At 41.0% G+C, this 18482-nt stretch overlaps 1 pseudogene; it reads right to left on the bottom strand.

The window, feature by feature from the left end:
• Nucleotides 1-17253: 17253 nt before the first annotated feature.
• On the bottom strand, nt 17254-17356 carry LOC149692880 (5S ribosomal RNA; annotated as a pseudogene).
• Between the last annotated feature and the right edge of the window lie 1126 nt (nt 17357-18482).

Here is an 18482-nt window from a genome sequence, read left to right on the forward strand (position 1 = left end):
AAATGACCGGGGATTTTGCCTTGAGAATGGGGGTCTTTACTTTCTTCTAGGATGAGGGAAAATGATCAGGGGATTTTGCCTTGAGAATGGGGTCTTTACTTTCTTCTAGGATGAGGGAAACTGACCGGGGGATTTTGCCTTGAGAATGGGGGGAGGGCTTTACTTTCTTCTAGGATGAGGGAACATGACCGGGGGATTTTGCCTTGAGAATGGGGGGAGGGCTTTACTTTCTTCTAGGATGAGGGAACATGACCGGGCGATTTTGCCTTGAGAATGGGGGGAGGGCTTTACTTTCTTCTAGGATGAGGGAACATGACCGGGGAATTTTGCCTTGAGAATGGGGGGAGGGCTTTACTTTCTTCTAGGATGAGGGAACATGACCGGGGGATTTTGCCTTGAGAATGGGGGGAGGGCTTTACTTTCTTCTAGGATGAGGGAACATGACCGGTTGATTTTGCCTTGAGAATGGGGGGAGGGCTTTACTTTCTTCTAGGATGAGGGAACATGACCGGGGGATTTTGCCTTGAGAATGGGGGGCTTTGCGTTCTTCTAGGATGAGGGAAAATGACCGGGGATTTGGCCTTGAGAATGGGGGGAGGGCTTTACTTTCTTCTAGGATGAGGGAAAATGACAGGGGGATTTGGCCTTGAGAATGGGGGGAGGGCTTTACTTTCTTCTAGGATGAGGGAACATGACCGGGGGATTTTGCCTTGAGAATGGGGGGAGGGCTTTACTTTCTTCTAGGATGAGGGAAAATGACCGGGGATTTTGCCTTGAGAATGGGGGTCTTTACTTTCTTCTAGGATGAGGGAAAATGATCAGGGGATTTTGCCTTGAGAATGGGGTCTTTACTTTCTTCTAGGATGAGGGAAAATGAACGGGGGACTATGCCTTGAGAATGGGGGGAGTTACTTTATTCTGGGATGAGGGAAAATGACCGGGGGATTTTGCCTTGAGAATGGAGGAGGCTTTACTTTCTTCTAGGAAGAGGGAAAATGACCTGGAGATTTTGCCTCGAGAATGGGGGGGGCTTTGCGTTCTTCTAGAATGAGGGAAAATGACTGGCGATTTTGCCTTGAGAATGGGGGCTTTGCGTCCTTCTAGGATGAGGGAAAATGACCGGGGGATTTTGCCTTGAGAATGGGGGCTTTGCGTTCTTCTAGGATGAGGGAAAATGACCGGGAATTTGGCCTTGAGAAAGGGGGGAGGGCTTTACTTTCTTCTAGGATGAGGGAAAAGGACAGGGGGATTTGGCCTTGAGAATGGGGAGAGGGCTTTACTTTCTTCTAGGATGAGGGAACATGACCGGGGGATTTTGCCTTGAGAATGGGGGCTTTGCGTTCTTCTAGGATGAGGGAAAATGACCGGGGATTTTGCCTTGAGAATGGGGGGGCTTTACTTTCTTCTAGGATGAGGGAAAATGATAGGGGGATTTTGCCTAGAGAATGGGGGTTTACTCTCTTCTAGGATAGGCGAAACGGACCAGAGGATTTTGCCTTGAGAATGGGGGAAAATGACCGGGGATTTTGCCTTGAGAATGGGGGGCTTTAGTTTCTTCTAGGATGAGGGAAAATGATCGGGGGATTTTGCCTTGAGAATGGGGGGCTTTGCTTTCTTCTAGGATGAGGGAAAATGACCGGGGGATTATGCCTTGAGAATGGGGGGAGTTACTTTATTCTAGGATGAGGGAAAATAACCGGGGGATTTTGCCTTGAGAATGGAGGGGGTTTTACTTTCTTCTAGGAAGAGGGAAAATGACCAGGAGATTTTGCCTCGAGAATGGGGGGGGGGGCTTTGCGTTCTTCTAGGATGAGGGAAAATGACTGGGGATTTTGCCTTGAGAATGGGGGCTTTGCGTTCTTCTAGGATGAGGGAAAATGACCGGGGGATTTGGCCTTGAGAATGGGGCGAGGGCTTTACTTTCTTCTAGGATGAGGGAAACTGACCGGGGGATTTTGCCTTGAGAATGGGGGGAGGGCTTTACTTTCTTCTAGGATGAGGGAACATGACCGGGGGATTTTGCCTTGAGAATGGGGGGAGGGCTTTACTTTCTTCTAGGATGAGGGAACATGACCGGGGGATTTTGCCTTGAGAATGGGGGGAGGGCTTTACTTTCTTCTAGGATGAGGGAACATGACCGGGGGATTTTGCCTTGAGAATGGGGGGAGGGCTTTACTTTCTTCTAGGATGAGGGAACATGACAGGGGGATTTGGCCTTGAGAATGGGGGGAGGGCTTTACTTTCTTCTAGGATGAGGGAAAATGATCAGGGGATTTTGCCTTGAGAATGGGGGCTTTGCCTTCTTCTAGGATGAGGGAAAATGACCGGGGGATTTGGCCTTGAGAATGGGGCGAGGGCTTTACTTTCTTCTAGGATGAGGGAAACTGACCGGGGGATTTTGCCTTGAGAATGGGGGAGGGCTTTACTTTCTTCTAGGATGAGGGAACATGACCGGGGGATTTTGCCTTGAGAATGGGGGCTTTGCGTTCTTCTAGGATGAGGGAAAATGACCGGGGATTTGGCCTTGAGAAAGGGGGGAGGGCTTTACTTTCTTCTAGGATGAGGGAACATGACCGGGGGATTTTGCCTTGAGAATGGGGGCTTTGCCTTCTTCTAGGATGAGGGAAAATGACCGGGGGATTTGGCCTTGAGAATGGGGCGAGGGCTTTACTTTCTTTTAGGAAGAAGGAAAATGACCAGGAGATTTTGCCTCGAGAATGGGGGGGGGGGGCTTTGCGTTCTTCTAGGATGAGGGAAAATGACTGGGGATTTTGCCTTGAGAATGGGGGCTTTGCGTTCTTCTAGGATGAGGGAAAATGACCGGGGGATTTGGCCTTGAGAATGGGGCGAGGGCTTTACTTTCTTCTAGGATGAGGGAAAATGACCGGGGGATTATGCCTTGAGAATGGGGGGAGTTACTTTATTCAAGGATGAGGGAAAATGACCGGGAGATTTTGCCTTGAGAATGGAGTGGGCTTTACTTTCTTCTAGGAAGAAGGAAAATGACCAGGAGATTTTGCCTCGAGAATGGGGGGGGCTTTGCGTTCTTCTAGGATGAGGGAAAATGACTGGGGATTTTGCCTTGAGAATGGGGGCTTTGCCTTCTTCTAGGATGAGGGAAAATGACCGGGGGATTTGGCCTTGAGAATGGGGCGAGGGCTTTACTTTCTTCTAGGATGAGGGAAACTGACCGGGGGATTTTGCCTTGAGAATGGGGGAGGGCTTTACTTTCTTCTAGGATGAGGGAACATGACCGGGGGATTTTGCCTTGAGAATGGGGGCTTTGCGTTCTTCTAGGATGAGGGAAAATGACCGGGGATTTGGCCTTGAGAAAGGGGGGAGGGCTTTACTTTCTTCTAGGATGAGGGAAAAGGACAGGGGGATTTGGCCTTGAGAATGGGGAGAGGGCTTTACTTTCTTCTAGGATGAGGGAACATGACCGGGGGATTTTGCCTTGAGAATGGGGGCTTTGCGTTCTTCTAGGATGAGGGAAAATGACCGGGGATTTTGCCTTGAGAATGGGGGGGGGCTTTACTTTCTTCTAGGATGAGGGAAAATGATAGGGGGATTTTGCCTAGAGAATGGGGGTTTACTCTCTTCTAGGATAGGCGAAACGGACCAGAGGATTTTGCCTTGAGAATGGGGGAAAATGACCGGGGATTTTGCCTTGAGAATGGGGGGCTTTAGTTTCTTCTAGGATGAGGGAAAATGATCGGGGGATTTTGCCTTGAGAATGGGGGGCTTTGCTTTCTTCTAGGATGAGGGAAAATGACCGGGGGATTATGCCTTGAGAATGGGGGGAGTTACTTTATTCTAGGATGAGGGAAAATGACCGGGGGATTTTGCCTTGAGAATGGAGGGGGCTTTACTTTCTTCTAGGAAGAGGGAAAATGACCAGGAGATTTTGCCTCGAGAATGGGGAGGGGCTTTGCGTTCTTCTAGGATGAGGGAAAATGACTGGGGATTTTGCCTTGAGAATGGGGCGAGGGCTTTACTTTCTTCTAGGATGAGGGAAACTGACCGGGGGATTTTGCCTTGAGAATGGGGGGAGGGCTTTACTTTCTTCTAGGATGAGGGAACATGACCGGGGGATTTTGCCTTGAGAATGGGGGGAGGGCTTTACTTTCTTCTAGGATGAGGGAACATGACCGGGGGATTTTGCCTTGAGAATGGGGGGAGGGCTTTACTTTCTTCTAGGATGAGGGAACATGACCGGGGGATTTTGCCTTGAGAATGGGGGGAGGGCTTTACTTTCTTCTAGGATGAGGGAACATGACAGGGGGATTTGGCCTTGAGAATGGGGGGAGGGCTTTGCGTTCTTCTAGGATGAGGGAAAATGATCGGGGGATTTTGCCTTGAGAATGGGGGGCTTTACTTTCTTCTAGGATGAGGGAAAATGACCGGGGGATTATGCCTTGAGAATGGGGGGAGTTACTTTATTCAAGGATGAGGGAAAATGACCGGGAGATTTTGCCTTGAGAATGGAGTGGGCTTTACTTTCTTCTAGGAAGAAGGAAAATGACCAGGAGATTTTGCCTCGAGAATGGGGGGGGGGGTTTGCGTTCTTCTAGGATGAGGGAAAATGACTGGGGATTTTGCCTTGAGAATGGGGGCTTTGCCTTCTTCTAGGATGAGGGAAAATGACCGGGGGATTTGGCCTTGAGAATGGGGCGAGGGCTTTACTTTCTTCTAGGATGAGGGAAACTGACCGGGGGATTTTGCCTTGAGAATGGGGGAGGGCTTTACTTTCTTCTAGGATGAGGGAACATGACCGGGGGATTTTGCCTTGAGAATGGGGGGAGGGCTTTACTTTCTTCTAGGATGAGGGAACATGACCGGGGGATTTTGCCTTGAGAATGGGGGGAGGGCTTTACTTTCTTCTAGGATGAGGGAACATGACCGGGGGATTTTGCCTTGAGAATGGGGGGAGGGCTTTACTTTCTTCTAGGATGAGGGAACATGACCGGGGGATTTTGCCTTGAGAATGGGGGGAGGGCTTTACTTTCTTCTAGGATGAGGGAAAAGGACAGGGGGATTTGGCCTTGAGAATGGGGAGAGGGCTTTACTTTCTTCTAGGATGAGGGAACATGACCGGGGGATTTTGCCTTGAGAATGGGGGCTTTGCGTTCTTCTAGGATGAGGGAAAATGACCGGGGATTTTGCCTTGAGAATGGGGGGGGCTTTACTTTCTTCTAGGATGAGGGAAAATGATAGGGGGATTTTGCCTAGAGAATGGGGGTTTACTCTCTTCTAGGATAGGCGAAACGGACCAGAGGATTTTGCCTTGAGAATGGGGGAAAATGACCGGGGATTTTGCCTTGAGAATGGGGGGCTTTAGTTTCTTCTAGGATGAGGGAAAATGATCGGGGGATTTTGCCTTGAGAATGGGGGGCTTTGCTTTCTTCTAGGATGAGGGAAAATGACCGGGGGATTATGCCTTGAGAATGGGGGGAGTTACTTTATTCTAGGATGAGGGAAAATGACCGGGGGATTTTGCCTTGAGAATGGAGGGGACTTTACTTTCTTCTAGGAAGAGGGAAAATGACCAGGAGATTTTGCCTCGAGAATGGGGGGGGGGCTTTGCGTTCTTCTAGGATGAGGGAAAATGACTGGGGATTTTGCCTTGAGAATGGGGCGAGGGCTTTACTTTCTTCTAGGATGAGGGAAACTGACCGGGGGATTTTGCCTTGAGAATGGGGGGAGGGCTTTACTTTCTTCTAGGATGAGGGAACATGACCGGGGGATTTTGCCTTGAGAATGGGGGGAGGGCTTTACTTTCTTCTAGGATGAGGGAACATGACCGGGGGATTTTGCCTTGAGAATGGGGGGAGGGCTTTACTTTCTTCTAGGATGAGGGAACATGACCGGGGGATTTTGCCTTGAGAATGGGGGGAGGGCTTTACTTTCTTCTAGGATGAGGGAACATGACAGGGGGATTTGGCCTTGAGAATGGGGGGAGGGCTTTGCGTTCTTCTAGGATGAGGGAAAATGATCGGGGGATTTTGCCTTGAGAATGGGGGGCTTTACTTTCTTCTAGGATGAGGGAAAATGACCGGGGGATTATGCCTTGAGAATGGGGGGAGTTACTTTATTCAAGGATGAGGGAAAATGACCGGGAGATTTTGCCTTGAGAATGGAGTGGGCTTTACTTTCTTCTAGGAAGAAGGAAAATGACCAGGAGATTTTGCCTCGAGAATGGGGGGGGGGCTTTGCGTTCTTCTAGGATGAGGGAAAATGACTGGGGATTTTGCCTTGAGAATGGGGGCTTTGGCTTCTTCTAGGATGAGGGAAAATGACCGGGGGATTTGGCCTTGAGAATGGGGCGAGGGCTTTACTTTCTTCTAGGATGAGGGAAACTGACCGGGGGATTTTGCCTTGAGAATGGGGGAGGGCTTTACTTTCTTCTAGGATGAGGGAACATGACCGGGGGATTTTGCCTTGAGAATGGGGGGAGGGCTTTACTTTCTTCTAGGATGAGGGAACATGACCGGGGGATTTTGCCTTGAGAATGGGGGGCTTTAGTTTCTTCTAGGATGAGGGAAAATGATCGGGGGATTTTGCCTTGAGAATGGGGGGCTTTGCTTTCTTCTAGGATGAGGGAAAATGACCGGGGGATTATGCCTTGAGAATGGGGGGAGTTACTTTATTCTAGGATGAGGGAAAATGACCGGGGGATTTTGCCTTGAGAATGGAGGGGACTTTACTTTCTTCTAGGAAGAGGGAAAATGACCAGGAGATTTTGCCTCGAGAATGGGGGGGGGGCTTTGCGTTCTTCTAGGATGAGGGAAAATGACTGGGGATTTTGCCTTGAGAATGGGGCGAGGGCTTTACTTTCTTCTAGGATGAGGGAAACTGACCGGGGGATTTTGCCTTGAGAATGGGGGGAGGGCTTTACTTTCTTCTAGGATGAGGGAACATGACCGGGGGATTTTGCCTTGAGAATGGGGGGAGGGCTTTACTTTCTTCTAGGATGAGGGAACATGACCGGGGGATTTTGCCTTGAGAATGGGGGGAGGGCTTTACTTTCTTCTAGGATGAGGGAACATGACCGGGGGATTTTGCCTTGAGAATGGGGGGAGGGCTTTACTTTCTTCTAGGATGAGGGAACATGACAGGGGGATTTGGCCTTGAGAATGGGGGGAGGGCTTTGCGTTCTTCTAGGATGAGGGAAAATGATCGGGGGATTTTGCCTTGAGAATGGGGGGCTTTACTTTCTTCTAGGATGAGGGAAAATGACCGGGGGATTATGCCTTGAGAATGGGGGGAGTTACTTTATTCAAGGATGAGGGAAAATGACCGGGAGATTTTGCCTTGAGAATGGAGTGGGCTTTACTTTCTTCTAGGAAGAAGGAAAATGACCAGGAGATTTTGCCTCGAGAATGGGGGGGGGGCTTTGCGTTCTTCTAGGATGAGGGAAAATGACTGGGGATTTTGCCTTGAGAATGGGGGCTTTGGCTTCTTCTAGGATGAGGGAAAATGACCGGGGGATTTGGCCTTGAGAATGGGGCGAGGGCTTTACTTTCTTCTAGGATGAGGGAAACTGACCGGGGGATTTTGCCTTGAGAATGGGGGAGGGCTTTACTTTCTTCTAGGATGAGGGAACATGACCGGGGGATTTTGCCTTGAGAATGGGGGGAGGGCTTTACTTTCTTCTAGGATGAGGGAACATGACCGGGGGATTTTGCCTTGAGAATGGGGGGAGGGCTTTACTTTCTTCTAGGATGAGGGAACATGACCGGGGGATTTTGCCTTGAGAATGGGGGGAGGGCTTTACTTTCTTCTAGGATGAGGGAACATGACCGGGGGATTTTGCCTTGAGAATGGGGGGAGGGCTTTACTTTCTTCTAGGATGAGGGAACATGACAGGGGGATTTGGCCTTGAGAATGGGGGGAGGGCTTTACTTTCTTCTAGGATGAGGGAACATGACCGGGGGATTTTGCCTTGAGAATGGGGGGCTTTGCGTTCTTCTAGAATGAGGGAAAATGATTGGGGGATTTTGCCTTGAGAATGGGGGGCTTTACTTTCTTCTAGGATGAGGGAAAATGACCGGGGGATTATGCCTTGAGAATGGGGGGAGTTACTTTATTCAAGGATGAGGGAAAATGACCGGGAGATTTTGCCTTGAGAATGGAGTGGGCTTTACTTTCTTCTAGGAAGAAGGAAAATGACCAGGAGATTTTGCCTCGAGAATGGGGGGGGGCTTTGCGTTCTTCTAGGATGAGGGAAAATGACTGGGGATTTTGCCTTGAGAATGGGGGCTTTGCCTTCTTCTAGGATGAGGGAAAATGACCGGGGGATTTGGCCTTGAGAATGGGGCGAGGGCTTTACTTTCTTCTAGGATGAGGGTCCATGACCGGGGGATTTTGCCTTGAGAATGGGGGGCTTTGCGTTCTTCTAGGATGAGGGAAAATGACCGATGATTTGGCCTTTAGAATGGGGGGAGGGCTTTACTTTCTTCTAGGATGAGGGAAAATTACAGGGGGATTTGGCCTTGAGAATGGGGGGAGGGCTTTACTTTCTTCTAGGATGAGGGAACATGACCGGGGGATTTTGCCTTGAGAATGGGGGGCTTTGCGTTCTTCTAGGATGAGGGAAAATGACCGGGGATTTTGCCTTGAGAATGGGGGTCTTTACTTTCTTCTAGGATGAGGGAAAATGATCGGGGGATTTTGCCTTGAGAATGGGGGCTTTACTTTCTTCTAGGATGAGGGAAAATGACCGGGGGATTATGCCTTGAGAATGGGGGGAGTTACTTTATTCTAGGATGAGGGAAAATGACCGGGGGATTTTGCCTTGAGAATGGAGGGGGCTTTACTTTCTTCTAGGAAGAGGGAAAATGACCAGGAGATTTTGCCTCGAGAATGGGGGGGGGGCTTTGCGTTCTTCTAGAATGAGGGAAAATGACTGGCGATTTTGCCTTGAGAATGGGGGCTTTGCGTTCTTCTAGGATGAGGGAAAATGACCGGGGGATTTTGCCTTGAGAATGGGGGCTTTGCGTTCTTCTTGGATGAGGGAACATGACCGGGGGATTTTGCCTTGAGAATGGGGGCTTTGCGTTCTTCTAGGATGAGGGAAAATGACCGGGGATTTTGCCTAGAGAATGGGGGTTTACTCTCTTCTAGGATAGGCGAAACGGACCAGAGGATTTTGCCTTGAGAATGCGGGAAAACTACCGTCTAATGAGGGGTGTTTTATTTTTTTTTCAATAGTGAGGATTATGACCTGGGGTTTCGGTCTTAAGGGTGTTTAGTCCGTATACCGTTTCGAGGTAAATTTAAGATTCGCAACTAAAAATCCACTTGTATTTGTGGTAACTACTGTCGGACTAACAATGTTATGATAGGCCTGGCAATAGAAAAGCCCGAAATTTCATACCAATGATCATTTGAAAATACTGTTTTCACTCATGACCCATACAAGACATTCAAAAATTGAACGTCACAGCAATCGTAAATTTAAACATTATTTCTATGAATAAGTTAGTGTGGTGTGTAAGGATTTCAAACTCGTCAGCTACGCGGCGTTGTTAGGGTGTAAAAATTGACTTAAAACAGGTGTTTGACAATTCTCAAATTCAAAATAATAATGCTTAACCAGGGTTTATTCATAAAACTAATATGTTGCGGGTCTATAATACTACGTTCCTGAGGGAGTGAATAACTAGACATTCGTAGACCCAGCCTCAGCTAATCCACATGTGATGTCATCCTCTATTGTTAGTGGTCAAATTGGGTAACTAACCGTGACTGTGCATAAAGACTAAATAAACCAAAATACAAACTAACTTTTCAAATATAAGATCTCAGCTACTTATGAACCTTCACCTTATGGGTTATATTTGGCTTGAGAAGACTGACCGTTCTCATTATTCATGGTGAAGTCAAAATATCGTGAAGCTCGGTCATTAACAGCAGCTTAGATTACGAGATTTCATCCAAACAGGTAAACACTACTAAACAGGGCCGGGAATAAGCACAGGACACAGGACATTGTCCAATTAAATTTGAAAATGCCCCATATTTTTTTTTAAAAAAATTAAGGTCACTTCACATTTTGACCGATAAATATTTCCGAAGTTGAGATAGCTTGACTATTAGGTTTCGACACTATTTTTGGACACTCCGGAGGACAGGGTTCTATATATTTTCCAGTCCAAGGAGGGGTTACTGGACACACGTTATATAATAATTTTACCTTATTTCAGGCCCTGCTACTAAACCAATGGGAAAGTAGTCTTTACATTTAAAAAAATTCCTTGTGACATTTACAACGGCCAGGTAATATTGAAGTGAAAGACTAAATTCTTAAAATTAGAACCTTTATGTATCCCTTTAAACATAATGAAAAGTTAAAGTTAGCTGGAACTTACTAATTCGTCATATCAACAAAAATATAGGTAGAAATACCCTATATGGGATGTTCTAGATATCTGGGTAAACGGTTTTCATTTTCACTTTTTGTGGAACTTAGAGGGTTCTAAATTTTATAAATTTAAACAAATTGAAATATCTTGCGAAATATTAAAGATACAAGGAAATTGAAGACACTTTCTAAATAAAAATTGACCCCCCTGATAACGAAAATCCTATTTATTTTCTCCAAAAACTAATATTTAAAAAGTTGAACATTTTCAGGTTTTCGAAAAATTCGCTTTTTTTAGCACGTGCTTCGACCTACGACTTCAAATTTGGTCTCATTTGATGGAGAACTAAAATATCTATCATATTGTCAAATATCAATTCTCTCTAACAGACTGTACGCTGCTTCTTTAAAGCATCTCTTATACCACCCCACCTCCTGACACAATACCTCTACCGATTCCCAATCTATTTCATGCTTCTTGTTATTTTTTATATGTATTGCTAATCCGTTATTTTCTATTTCATTTTTTACACAATTTTTATGTTATGTTCTGTTCGTCTTTTTCCTAACCGTCTTTTTGTTTGGCCTACATATTTCTCATTACATTTACATTTAATTTCGTAAACTAACCCTGTGGTTTTTAGTTTGTCTATTTTAGGTCTATTTTTTACTAATTCTGTTCTAAGGGTGTTGGTTGTTTTACTTACTAATGTTACATTATATTTTTTTAATTGCCTAATTGTTTTTTCCGTAATACCTTCTAGATAAGGTAGTGATATAACAAATTCCGATTTTTCTTTTGTACTATTATTTTTTACTTCGTGATTATTAAATATGCTATCAACTAATTGTTTGGGATATCCGCTTTTTATGAATTGTCCCTTAAACATAGTCTTGTGCTTTAAAGGTTCATCTGACAAACGTTCAATTCTATCCTTAAAGGATTTAACAATACCAATTTTAATTTTTTTGTTATGTGCCGAATTAAAATTTAAAAATGATTTTCCATGGGTCGGTTTTTGATACATAGAGCATATACATATTTCATTATTATGCTTAATTAAGATATCTAAGAACGGTAAACTTCTATTCTCCTCTCCTTCAAATGTGAATTGTATATTTTCTAACGTTTTATTTACTATATCTCATAATTTACTGGTTTCTAAATTTTTACTTTTGATTAAAAAGATGTCATCCATGTATCTCCTCCATAGTTTTATATAATCCTTAATACTAGTTTTTTGTAAGATACTCCCTTCCACGTGTTCCATAACTAAGTTTTCTATAGGTGCCGATAATGGGTTTCCCATTGCCAGCCCTTTTTGTTGTGAATAATAATTGTCCTCGAACAAAAAATATGTACTTGATAAGCATATTTCTGCTAATTTTATGATCGTTCCTATACTTAATGTGGTTCTTTCTTTTAAAGTTAAATCTGCTTTTAGTTTGATTTTTAATACATTTAAGGCTAACGGGATTGGTACACTACCATATAAATTTACTACATCTAGACTGCATATCTCATCATTCATATCTAATTTTTGTTTTTTTATCTGTGTTACAAATTCATCCGAGTTTTTTATTGAATATTCCGTATTTCCTATTAAGGGTGCAACTATTTTAGTTAGTATTTTTGCGCAGGTGTAAGTGGGGCTATTTATCGACGATACTATAGGCCTAATCGGATTATCCTTCTTGTGGATTTTTATCAAACCATAAATATGGGGAACTTTTAAAATTGGAGGGAAATACCTAAATTTCTTGTCCTTTTCTATTTCGTTATTCCTTATAGCTTCATTTATAATCGCGTGTATTTTTTTATCTATTTTCTCCGGGTGTGACCCAAAATCCCCCCAGCCAAAATCCCCCCGGACAAAATCCCCCCAAATCATAAGTAACGGACAAAATCCCCCCAATGTAGGACAAAATCCCCCCAAATCATTATAACAAGACAAAATCCCCCCAAATCATTATAACAAGACAAAATCCCCCCAAATCATTATAACAAGACAAAATCCCCCCAAATCATTATAACAAGACAAAATCCCCCAAATCATTATAACAAGACAAAATCCCCCCAAATAATTAAAACAAGACAAAATCCCTCCAAATGATATTTAACGGTTAGGTTTGGTTAGGATAGGTTAGGTTTGGTTAGGATAGGTTAGGTTAGGTTAGTAATATTTTATAAATCATTTAACAATGTTTCGCCTTTTCCAAAATTTTGATGTTTAGCTTCATTGACTTCTCAAATAATATGCCTTTTCCAAATCATTACTGTTATGTTAGGTTAGGTTTGGTTAAGTTAGGTTAGTAATATTTTAAAAATCATTTAACAATGTTACGCCTTTTCCAAATCATTACTGTTATGTTAGGTTAGGTTTGGTTAAGTTAGGTTAGTAATATTTTAAAAATCATTTAACAATGTTACGCCTTTTCCAAAACGTTACTGTTATGTTAGGTTAGGTTTGGTGAGGCTAGTAATATTTTATAAATCATTTAACAATGTTACGCCTTTTCTAAAATATTGATGTTTAGCTTCATTGACTTCCCCAATAATATGCCTTTTCCAAAACATTACTGTTATGTTAGGTTAGGTTAGGTTTGGTTAAGTTAGGTTAGTAATATTTTATAAATCATTTAACAACGTTACGCCTTTTCCAAAATATTGATGTTATGCTTCATTGAGTTCTCGGTACAATTTTGGTATGAGTGAATAAGGTCAAAAATCATTTTAGAGCAAAATCAAGCACACCATTCGATAGAGCGTAAAATTTAGATCTAAAATGGCCGCCGCTTTTTTCAAATTTCCAAAAAAAAAGTCTTATCCCCCATAAGAATTGCCACCTTTTCCAAAATATTGATGTTTAACGTTAGGGTTCATTTTCACTTAAGAGGCCGAATAGGTTAGGTTAGGTTAGGTTAGGTTGGGTTAGGTTAGGTTAGGTTTAGTTAGGTTTGGTTAGGTCAGGTTAGGTTAGGTTAGGTTAGGTTGGAAAAGGTGCCAAATTATTGGCCCTCTGATGTTTTCCACACTGTTTTTGACCTTGTTCACCTATACTGCAAAAAATGTTTTTGGTTTTTTTTTTTGGAAATTTGAAAAAAGCGGGGAATATTTTAGATCTAAATTTTACGCTCTATCGAATGGTGTGCTTGATTTTGCTCTAAAATGATTTTTGACCTCATACCGAAATCCTACCGACTTCTCAAATAATATTTTATAAATCATTTAACAATGTTAGGCCTTTTCCAAAATATAAATGTTTAGCATCATTGACTTATCAAATAATATGCCTTTTCCAAAACATTACTGTTAGGTTAGTAGTATTTTACAAATCATTTAACAATGTTACGCCTTTTCCAAAACGTTACTGTTATGTTAGGTTAGGTTTGGTTAGGCTAGTAATATTTTATAAATCATTTAACAATGTTACGTCTTGTTATAATTATTAGGGGGGATTTTGTCTTGTTATAATGATTTGGGGGGATTTTGTCCTGTTATAATGATTTGGGGGGATTTTGTCTTGTTATATTGATTTGGGGGGATTTTGTCTTGTTATAATGATTTGGGGGGATTTTGTCCTACATTGGGGGGATTTTGTCCGTTACTTATGATTTGGGGGGATTTTGGCCGGGGGGATTTTGGCTGGGGGGATTTTGGTATACAATCATTTTCTCCGTGGGATCGCTTTTTAATTTGCAATAATCTGTTGTAAGTATTACTTTCAACATTTTATCTGAATAATCTAGAGCGTTAAGTACTACCACCTTTCCCCCCTTATCTGCTTGTACAATTTTAATCGATTTATCATTTTTTAACATTTTTAAAGCCTGTTTCTCATTTTTACTAAGATTCGTCCCATTTGAAGTTTTTGAAAAATTACTTTTAACTAAATTTCGTATGTCCTGTTTTATATCTTCTCCCAAATCTAATCTTCTTAATTGTTCTTCGGTTTGCGCACATACATCTAATATATCCGTTCTCTGCTGAATTAACCCGAAAGTCAAACCTTTGGACAAGAGGTTTAGTTCTCCCTGGGATAAGTTCCGCGATGATAAATTTACTACATTATTTGTTGGTTTATCGCTATGTTTTACATTCTGATTTAATATGGTTTACGCTGCAAAACGGTGTTGACATCACAACGAATTACGAGGAAGACTACAAGACTAAATAAAGCAATAATAAAAGAAGCCATCAATGACACAAGACACAGAAGACGGGACATCATTAAGGAACTACAATACCAACGACAGAGATTATGGACTAAGGGTATGGACTACCAAACCTATCACTATTTACTAGAACAACTAGAACGATTTGAGAAGATAAAATCTCAAAAATTTAAAAATAATCTGATAGACAAGTTCAATAGATTAGTGCTAGAAAAATTAAATCAGAATGTAAAACATAGCGATAAACCAACAAATAATGTAGTAAATTTATCATCGCGGAACTTATCCCAGGGAGAACTAAACCTCTTGTCCAAAGGTTTGACTTTCGGGTTAATTCAGCAGAGAACGGATATATTAGATGTATGTGCGCAAACCGAAGAACAATTAAGAAGATTAGATTTGGGAGAAGATATAAAACAGGACATACGAAATTTAGTTAAAAGTAATTTTTCAAAAACTTCAAATGGGACGAATCTTAGTAAAAATGAGAAACAGGCTTTAAAAATGTTAAAAAATGATAAATCGATTAAAATTGTACAAGCAGATAAGGGGGGAAAGGTGGTAGTACTTAACGCTCTAGATTATTCAGATAAAATGTTGAAAGTAATACTTACAACAGATTATTGCAAATTAAAAAGCGATCCCACGGAGAAAATAGATAAAAAAATACACGCGATTATAAATGAAGCTATAAGGAATAACGAAATAGAAAAGGACAAGAAATTTAGGTATTTCCCTCCAATTTTAAAAGTTCCCCATATTTATGGTTTGATAAAAATCCACAAGAAGGATAATCCGATTAGGCCTATAGTATCGTCGATAAATAGCCCCACTTACACCTGCGCAAAAATACTAACTAAAATAGTTGCACCCTTAATAGGAAATACGGAATATTCAATAAAAAACTCGGATGAATTTGTAACACAGATAAAAAAACAAAAATTAGATATGAATGATGAGATATGCAGTCTAGATGTAGTAAATTTATATGGTAGTGTACCAATCCCGTTAGCCTTAAATGTATTAAAAATCAAACTAAAAGCAGATTTAACTTTAAAAGAAAGAACCACATTAAGTATAGGAACGATCATAAAATTAGCAGAAATATGCTTATCAAGTACATATTTTTTGTTCGAGGACAATTATTATTCACAACAAAAAGGGCTGGCAATGGGAAACCCATTATCGGCACCTATAGAAAACTTAGTTATGGAACACGTGGAAGGGAGTATCTTACAAAAAACTAGTATTAAGGATTATATAAAACTATGGAGGAGATACATGGATGACATCTTTTTAATCAAAAGTAAAAATTTAGAAACCAGTAAATTATGAGATATAGTAAATAAAACGTTAGAAAATATACAATTCACATTTGAAGGAGAGGAGAATAGAAGTTTACCGTTCTTAGATATCTTAATTAAGCATAATAATGAAATATGTATATGCTCTATGTATCAAAAACCGACCCATGGAAAATCATTTTTAAATTTTAATTCGGCACATAACAAAAAAATTAAAATTGGTATTGTTAAATCCTTTAAGGATAGAATTGAACGTTTGTCAGATGAACCTTTAAAGGACAAGACTATGTTTAAGGGACAATTCATAAAAAGCGGATATCCCAAACAATTAGTTGATAGCATATTTAATAATCACGAAGTGAAAAATAATAGTACAAAAGAAAAACCGGAATTTGTTATATCACTACCTTATCTAGAAGGTATTACGGAAAAAACAATTAGGCAATTAAAAAAATATAATGTAACATTAGTAAGTAAAACAACCAACACCCTTAGAACAGAATTAGTAAAAAATAGACCTAAAATAGACAAACTAAAAACCACAGGGTTAGTTTACGAAATTAAATGTAAATGTAATGAGAAATATGTAGGCCAAACAAAAAGACGGTTAGGAAAAAGACGAACAGAACATAAAAATTGTGTAAAAAATGAAATAGAAAATAACGGATTAGCAATACATATAAAAAATAACAAGAAGCATGAAATAGATTGGGAATCGGTAGAGGTATTGTGTCAGGAGGTGGGGTGGTATAAGAGATGCTTTAAAGAAGCAGCGTACATAAAAGATAGGGGCAGCTTAAATTTAGACGAAGGAACAGTAAAAATAAACGAATGGGGGGCGTTTAAATTTAAAAAAATGGGGTAATATTGTTTTTTGTTTGCTGATAAAGAAATGTAATTAATTCATTTTAAGTTTGTACGGCTGAGGAAGAACCACGGTTCGAAAGCTCCCGAAAATAATTTTTAATTTCTAGTTTTAAATAAACTATTCTCCATGAAGTAGCAGCACTTATTTTAAAATCAATTCTTATAAAGTTTTACCATGGAACGGAATTTTAATATTTATAATGCTATTTAATAATTTGAATTTAATTAACCTTCATCTTTATAAAACAATAACAAAAAGAAGATATGTTTGCTTTTTTCATATCTGAAGGAATTTAAAAGAGGAAACAAAAGTGAAAAAGCCTACGGCACGCAGAGTTTCCAAGTACTGACTGCGCTCGACGCAGCTTAACTTCGGTGATCGGACGATAACCGGTGTTTTCAGCTTGATATGGCCGATGCCGAGAGTGCTATTTAATAATTTGAATTTAATTAACCTTCATCTTTATAAAAAAATAACAAAAAGAAGATATGTTTGCTTTTTTCATATCTGATGGAATTAAAAAGTGGAAACAAAAGTGAAAAAGCCAACGGCACGCAGAGTTTCAAAGTACTGACTGCGCTCGACGCTGCTTAACTGCGGTGATCGGACGAGAACCGGTGTTTTCAGCGTGATATGGCCGTTGCCGAGGGGTCTCGTACATAATCCCCCTGGACATAATCCCCCCGGACAAAATCCCCCTATTTTGGATTTGCCAAGACTTTTTCCCCCCGATTTTAGACGTGTTTGTACAAAATCCCCCCAGAGAAAACGTCCAGGACAAAATCCCCCAAAAGGAAAACTGTTCAACAAAACCCAACCGAAAGGATCATTTTATTGAAAATCCCCTAGATAATAGGCATTTAGAAGTAAAGGTAAACGGAAGCCCAAATCCAAAGATTATCTTTAATAATAATGCAAAAGTATAATTCACAAGAGTGAAAGGTATTGCAAACAATGTTCCTAAACCAAAAGAAGTAAACTACTGATTTTGTTTTAACTTATTTCCAAAATTCCAATATTTTGGAAAAGGCGTCATTTTATGGTTAGTCAGCAATATTTTGGAAAAGGCGGAAATTTATGGTTAGTCAGCAATATTTTGGAAAAGGGAGAAATTTATGGTTAGTCAGCGATATATTGGAAAAGGCGGAAATTTGTGGTTAGTCAAAAATATTTTGGAAAAGGCGGCAATTTATGGTTAGTCAGCGATATTCTGGAAAAGGCGGCAATTTATGGTTAGTCAGCAATACTTTGGAAAAGGGGGAAATTTATGGTTAGTCAGCGATATTTTGGAAAAGGCGGAAATTTGTGGTTACTCAAAAATATTTTTGAAAAGGCGGCAATTTATGGTTAGTCGGCAATATTTTGGAAAAGGCGGAAATTTATGGTTATCAGCAGTAATTTGGAAAAGGCGGAAATTTATGGTTAGTCAGCGATATTTTGGAAAAGGCAGAAATTTATGGTTAGTCAGCAATATTTTGGAAAAGGCGGAAATTTATGGTTATCAGCAGTATTTTGGAAAAGGCGGAAATTTATGGTTAGTCAGCGATATTTTGAAAAAGGAGGAAATTTATGGTTAGTGAGCAATATTTTGGAAAAGGCGAAAATTTATGGTTAGTCGGCAATATTTTGGAAAAGGCGGAAATTTATGGTTATCAACAGTATTTTGGAAAAGGAGGAAATTTATGGTTAGTCAGCGATATTTTGGAAAAGGCTGAAATTTAGGGTTAGTCAGCGATATTTTGGAAAAGGCGGAAATTTATAATTAGTCAGC

This window comes from Phalangium opilio, unplaced genomic scaffold, assembly GCF_054372755.1.
Source record: "Phalangium opilio isolate 3A_F unplaced genomic scaffold, DU_Popi_V2 ptg000024l_1, whole genome shotgun sequence".
NCBI classification, from domain to species: domain Eukaryota; kingdom Metazoa; phylum Arthropoda; class Arachnida; order Opiliones; family Phalangiidae; genus Phalangium; species Phalangium opilio.